This window comes from Nomascus leucogenys, chromosome 9 (genome assembly GCF_006542625.1).
Source record: "Nomascus leucogenys isolate Asia chromosome 9, Asia_NLE_v1, whole genome shotgun sequence".
Taxonomy (NCBI): Eukaryota; Metazoa; Chordata; class Mammalia; order Primates; family Hylobatidae; genus Nomascus; species Nomascus leucogenys.
Genome location: NC_044389.1, coordinates 72,557,946 through 72,564,594, shown reverse-complemented (window position 1 = coordinate 72,564,594; position 6,649 = coordinate 72,557,946). Strand labels below are relative to the sequence as shown.

At 42.0% G+C, this 6,649-nt stretch overlaps 1 protein-coding gene and 1 long non-coding RNA gene across 8 annotated transcripts in view; one reads left to right on the top strand and one right to left on the bottom strand.

Moving 5' to 3' along the window:
- Positions 1–594: 594 nt before the first annotated feature.
- Positions 595–6,562, bottom strand: LOC115836715. 2 transcript variants are annotated; one of them, XR_004031738.1, is made up of 4 exons: positions 6,130–6,562; positions 4,471–4,613; positions 1,495–1,555; positions 901–1,181 (listed from the first exon to the last, which is right to left on the bottom strand). It is a non-coding gene; the product is annotated as an uncharacterized LOC115836715 (long non-coding RNA). The 2 variants fall into 2 exon arrangements; XR_004031739.1 differs by lacking the exons at positions 1,495–1,555; positions 6,130–6,562 and adding an exon at positions 5,170–5,332 and having other exon boundaries at positions 595–1,181.
- The window catches only part of SNCA (synuclein alpha), a 113,253-nt gene continuing 111,162 nt past the window's right edge, over positions 4,559–6,649 (top strand). Inside the window, exons 1-3 of one of the 6 annotated variants that reach the window (XR_004031737.1) lie at positions 5,527–5,908; positions 6,079–6,121; positions 6,335–6,403. The gene's annotated coding sequence lies outside the window, so the exon portion shown is untranslated. Of the gene's footprint in view, positions 4,623–5,526; positions 6,122–6,334; positions 6,404–6,649 lie in introns of those variants that run through there. The other 5 variants (XM_030819126.1, XM_030819128.1, XM_003257539.4 and 2 more) reach the window with 5 other exon arrangements.

Sequence of the window (6,649 nt, the reverse complement as noted above, 5' to 3'; positions counted from 1 at the left end):
ACTTCTTTGAATAATTTGCTTTCTAAATTTCTTAACTACATAAATTTCCAGCTTTATATGGAAAACCAAGTTTTCAAACCATTAGTGGTGTGCTTTTTATATAGTGTTAAAAAGTTTCTTTCTTTCTTTTTTTTTCCCCCAAGATGGAGTCTTGCTCTGTCGCCCAGGCTGGAGCACAGCAGCGTGATCTCGGCTCAGTGCGACAACCACCTCCTAGGTTCAAGCAATTCTCCTGCCTCAGCCCCCCAAGTAGCTAGGATTACAGGCACCTGCCACCAGGTCCAGCAGATTTTTGTATTTTTAGTAGAGATAGGGTTTTACCATCTTGGCCAGGCTGGTCTCGAACTCCCGACCTCAGGTAATCTGCCCACCTCAGCCTCCCAGAGTGCTGGGATTACAGGCGTGAGCCACCATGCCCGACCTAAAAAGTTTCTTAAATGTCACTTTATACTCTCAAATTATCTAGAAAGGAAAATGTATTAGATTCCTGGGTATTTTGGATATTGTAAGGAACATACTTAGTTGCTGTATATACTCTGTTTGTAACAGTACTGTTACTTCAATTCAAAACAATACACAAAACATAAGTTCCCTTGATATTTTAAAAATTCATTTATTTTCTTCCTTTCTGAATACAAATGCTGTTCAATCTGTTGATTCTTCACTAATCTGAAATGTTAGGGACTGATTTCTGAATTGGATATTCATTCTGAAGCCTTTCAGAGCCACTGGCACAAAGGGTCTGTCAAACTTGGAACACCATTTGTTGTATCATTTTATTTGTTTCTCTTGGCAGATCCACATAATTCATACAGAACTATGCCACTGTCTTTTGAAAGAAACCAGGTTTAAGAATGTAAAAATGTTAATAAAGTTAGTGAATGTTAATTCTGTCATTGTTACTGTATTTCTTCAAGCTGTGGCTGCAAACTGCTTTGAGTGATGTTATTGTAACTCACACATTAGGGAGAGAAAGAGATGTTTGGTAGATTTTTAATTAATGATCCCTATCAATGCTCCTTGACCTTTCCCACTCTATCTCTCCACAACTTCCAGCCCTGGTTGGAAATTTTTTGCTTACCCATACTAAGTGAGAGTTATTGATGGCAAGGCATCAGATATCTCATGTGTGTTGCTGGTGGGATGGGAGGCTGTGGAGGATGGGAATAGGTGGAAATCTACTGCAATGGAAAAAAAAAAAAAAACCATGTCCTAGGACACCCAAAACATGGAGGCTAGATAATAACAATAGCCACTTGTTACTGAGAGCTTCCACTCTGCCTGGCTCTTTGCTATGAACCACATTATTCATTCCTTACAACAATCAAACAAGACAAGTAAAATATCATGCCCATTTTTTAATGAGAAAACTAGAGATTAGAGAGGTTATAGATACTTGCTCTGAGTCACTGGTAATGAGTAGCAGAGCTTTAATAAGTCCCTGAATTTAGGTTGTATCTAGTACATTTACTCTTAGAAGTCTATCATGCTCACCAGAGTTGCAGAGTTGAGTGTATTTCTTGGGCTCATTAATGTGTTCTTTTTCTTTCTAATACTAAAGTCATTTGAACTTGTTAGATTTTGAAATATTTAAATGTCTTTTCTATCTGGCTTTGATATCTTTAATCTTGGAATCTTGCGTGCCTTCATATTCTTAGGACCACAAAACCACAGGAATATTTAAAATGATATCTAGTGGAAACAATAGGAAGTTGGCCATGGGGTCAAATTAGAGAATCTGAATACTATGCTTCTTCTTGATTGCTCTTCATATTTCTTCACAGTAACCCTATTCCCCCATCTCACGCTCACCCCCTTTCCAAAATCATACATAATTCACTCCCAGCAGTATGCATTAGGCTTTCTCTACTCTACCCACTATGAATTTACACGAGAAGCCCATCGTGATCTCACTACCTCGTCTCTCTCATATGTTTACAGAAGGTGAAAGGAAGGTGCAGATAGAGAATAAGAAGCAGGTGGCTCCAACATCAACATTACATCACCCCTTGTGTTCACAACAAATACGGAATATTATCCAAAGATAATAAGGATTGTATTTTCTTAACTTAACCGCATTAAATCAGTCCTCTCTTTAATCACTTGTTAATGGGCAGCGTCTTTATTTTCATGGCATTCTACTCTGCTGTCTTTGATATAGCACAAGTTTACCACATACCATACCTAAAAATTCAGTTGTTCTATGGGGGTAAACAAAGTCTAGGTTAAGCATATATTTCATAGAATGTTAATCTATAGCAAAATTAATGAATTAAATCCAGATAAAATAATCCTATTAAGGTGTGGTAAAATATTTATATTTCACTTAGCAAAGAGAAAACCAAACATGAATATTGTAGTTATGAATAGAATATGCATGTTAGTAATGCTTCCAAATACATTATTACTTCATATTTCTTATGAGGTACAAGCCATTCAATTAGTTTAACGTTATATTCAGAGAGGCTAAAGATTTACTGAAGACCATGCTGTCCATCAATAATGAAAAGAAAAATTAAAAAAACTTTATTTTAACTTCTAGTTCCCTTCTTTGTACTTGAGCAGCTTTGCCTCCTTAAGAATACAGATCTAGAACATATGCAATATCGCTATCAATATTATGTGTAATTAAAAGTTCATTGGATGTTTACTGTGTTCAAGGCATTTTGAGGAGTGACAAGAGTTAAACACATAGTTGTAATTCAAAATGACAATGAAATTAGTCTACAGTTTTCTTTTTTTGTAGGTAGTGAGAAATCATCTACCCCTACTGAGGAATACCAATATAGAAAAGGCAAAACTTTAAATATGAATGAACTGTTTTATAATAACATAAGTTCTTCTTGATTTCTAGTGTCACATCCAAATTTGAAGGCTATTTCTAACACAGCTGTGCTATACCTTTTTCCTTCTCACTCTTTACCACACCCAATGGGTGAGGCTTCAGATAGAAACTGCTAATTCAGGAGACAATTGTGCCTTCTGTAACAGTTTCTGCTAAATTGTCTCAGCTCTGCCACTTGAAAAAGCTAGGTGATCTCAGCCTATCACCAAAACTCTTGGAGCTCAGTTTCTCTGTCTATAAAAGTTACATAAAATGTAATTTATCTGCTTGTTATGACTAAAAAACAAAGTACATTAGTCCTTTGCCAAAGGACTAGCAAATTACCAAATAAAAGTGTGGAATCATGTCAAATGTTTGTAAGAAGTGCAACTGTCCAAAAATAATTCTCTCACATTGGTCTGGTAATGAAACCTAAAATATCTCATTTTATTTACCTCTTTGACTTAAAGCACCAGGTCTCAAGGAGGTCAATGTTATACTATAAATATGTCATATGAAATAATATATTAAATAATTGTTGTAATACTCTATTGAGGTACTAGTTGTAATGAGCCACAATGGAAAACTTATGCTATTACCAGTAGTAAAAAGAAATAACAAAAAGCAATAAAAAACAAACCACTCATTCATGCAACGACATGAATGAACCTCACAAATATTATGCTGAGTAAAAGAAGTCAGACAGATATAAAACAAAGTTTATACTACGGGATTAGATTTTTATGACATTCTAGAACATGCACATGAAAGTACAAGGTAGCTGTCTGGAATGATGAAAATGTCCTGTGTCTTCAAAATAGTGTGGGTTACACTAATGCATGGCTTTTTCAAAACTGATTTAAAGGGACACAACATCTGAGCATTTCCCTAGGTGTAAATTACACTGCAATTTAAAAAGATCATCTAATGACATTGTGGTTATTTTTAAACAGTTCTTAAATTTTGTGGATGTATACTGAATGTTTACAGCTGAAAAGATATATATAAAGCTTGAATTTGGTGAAAAAAAAGAGGGAGGATTGGTAGTGATAAAGTGAGTGGACTTATGGATGAGACATGATCAGCCATGCATTGAAAAAATGTAACAGTTGGGTGATCTTCACATGAGAGTCCTTTATTCTGTCTACTTTTGCATATGTTTGGATATTTCCCATAACAAAAAGTTGAAAATAGAGCGATCACATGAGTTAATCTCCTCATTTACAAAAAAGAAACCTGGAAACAGAAGGAGAACATAACTTGTTCAAGGTCTCAAAGCGAGACAGCAAACTAGCTCCCAAGTCCAACCTTCTTGCTCTGGTCCTAAGCAAACAAAAAATATTAATATGAGCTACTGCATTGTGGAAAGTCTGCTTTTCCAAAGGGCAGACCAACAGTTCAAGGAAGAGTTTAAATAATAAATATTTGTGATCTTACTTTCATGCTTTTCTATTTTCCACTGAACATATATGCATTATCTTCTATATGTCTTTTATGTATAATCATTTGCTTACTGTTCCTTGTGGTTTTAAAGTTGTTTTGTATGTTTAAATTTGATTTTACTCAAATTTCAGAACCCAAATTAGTGCAAGAATCAGACAAAGCATAACTTTCTATAAATATAAAAAAAATTAAAAAAACCATACAGCAAAAACGAGTTGTTGTTTCCCCCCTCTTCCAGTGCTTAACTAATCTTCCGAATCCAGGCACAGAAAGCAAAGGCTTTCTGCTAGTGGGAGGAGCTTGCTTCTCCATTCTGGTCCGATCCAGGAACAGCTGTCTTCCAGCTCTGAAAGAGGTGAAAATGTGTTAAGCGATGCAAAAATTGTCTTGAAGTTCGCGTGTGTCTGTGTGTCTGTTCGTGTGGTGGGTGGGGGGAGAGAAAACGAGGTGTCAATTCTGAGGGCAACGAGAATCAGAAGTCAGAAAGGTGAGTGGTGTGTAGCATCTCCCTTGCAGAAGGGGCTGAAGAAGAAATTGGATATGATGGTCTGGTAGGCTAAATCAAGCCGGATTTTTCTCCCAGACAAAGGGAGATCTGCAAAGTAAGTCCCATTTCTAGAGCTAAAAGCCTTAGGACAGCTTGTTTTAGACGGCTGGGGAATATTTATTCCTTGTTCCACTGATGGGAAAATCAGCGTCTGGCAGGCGCTGATTGGTGGAAAAGAAAATGGTGATAGTAGGGTGGGAAGAGGATTTGCTGAGCCTTCTCCTGCCTCCTCAACCTGTAACTCTCCCTTAGTAGTCTCCGCTTCATCCGCAGGACCCTTTCCGGCTCGTCCTAGATTAAGAGCAAACGAAAACCTTGAGGATATTTGAACTAAAGCGACCCCTAACGTTGTAACCTGTGACCGTGATTAAATTTCAGCTATGCGAGGGCAAAGTGCTCTCGGCGGTGCGGTGTGAGCCACCTCCCTGCGCTACCTGTCTCCTCCAGCAGCTCCCCAAGGGATAGGCTCTGCCCTTGGTGGTCGACCCTCAGGCCCTCGGCTCTCCCAGGTCGACTCTGACGAGGGGTAGGGGGTGGTCCCGGGAGGACCCAGAGGAAAGGCGGGGACAAGAAGGGAGGGGAATGGGAAAGAGGGAGAGGCATCATCCCAAGCCCAACCGCTCCCGATCACCACAAGAGTGCTCGTGACCCTAAACTTGAGGTGAGGCGCAAAAGCGCCCCCACTTTCCCGCCTTGCGCGACCAGGCAGGCGGCTGGAGTCGATGGTTCACCTTGCGCCCCCTGCCCCATCCCCATCCGAGATAGGGAACGAAGAGCACGCTGCAGGGAAAGCAGCGAGCGCCGGGAAAGGGGCGGGGAGAGGCGCTGACAAATCAGCGGTGGGGGCGGAGAGCCGAGGAGAAGGAGAAGGAGGAGGACGAGGAGGAGGAGGACGGCGACGACCAGAAGGGGCCCAAGAGAGGGGGCGAGCGACCGAGCGCCGCGTCGCGGGAGTGAGGTGCGTGCGGGCTGCAGCGCAGACCCCGGCCCGGCCCCTCCGAGAGCGTCCTGGGCGCTCCCTCACGCCTTCCCTTCAAGCCTTCTGTCTTTCCATCCTCGTGAGCGGAGAACTGGGAGTGGCCATTCGACGACAGGTTAGCGCGTTTGCCTCCCACGCCCCCAGCCTCGCGTCGCCGGCTCACAGCGGCCTCCTCTGGGGACAGTCCCCCTCCCGGTGCCGCCTCCGCCCTTCCTGTGCGCTCCTTTTCCTCCTTCCCTGTTAAATATTATTTGGGAATTGTTTAATTTTTTTTTTTTTTTAAAGAGGTGGGGGGGAATCGGAGTTGTGGAGAAGCAGAGGGACTCAGGTAAGTACCTGTGGATCTAAACGGGCGTCTTTGGAAATCCTGGAGAACGCCGGGTGGGAGATAAATGGTCGAGGGCACCAGGAGGGGGTGGTGCTGCGGTTAGGACCCGCTGAGCCGGGTCTCTGGGAAGTGAGTACTTGTCCCTTTGGGGAGCCTAAGGAAAGAGACTTGACCTGGCTTTCGTCCTGCTTCTGATATTCCCTTCTCCACAAGGGCTGAGAGATTAGGCTGCTTCTCCGGGATCCGCTTTTCCCCGGGAAACGCGAGGATGCTCCATGGAGCGTGAGCATCCAACTTTTATTTCTCTCTTACCTAAAATCCGTCTGCCCGCTCTCTTGGTTTTTGTCTGTAAAGTAAGCAAGCTGCGTTTGGCAAATAATGAAATGGAAGTGCAGGGAGGCCAAGTCAACAGGTGGTAAAGGGTTAACAAGTGCGGGCGCGGGGGTTCGCTAGGGTGGAGGCTGAGAACGCCCCCTCGGGTGGCTGGCGCGGGGTTGGAGACGGCCCGCGAGTGTGAGCGGCGCCTGC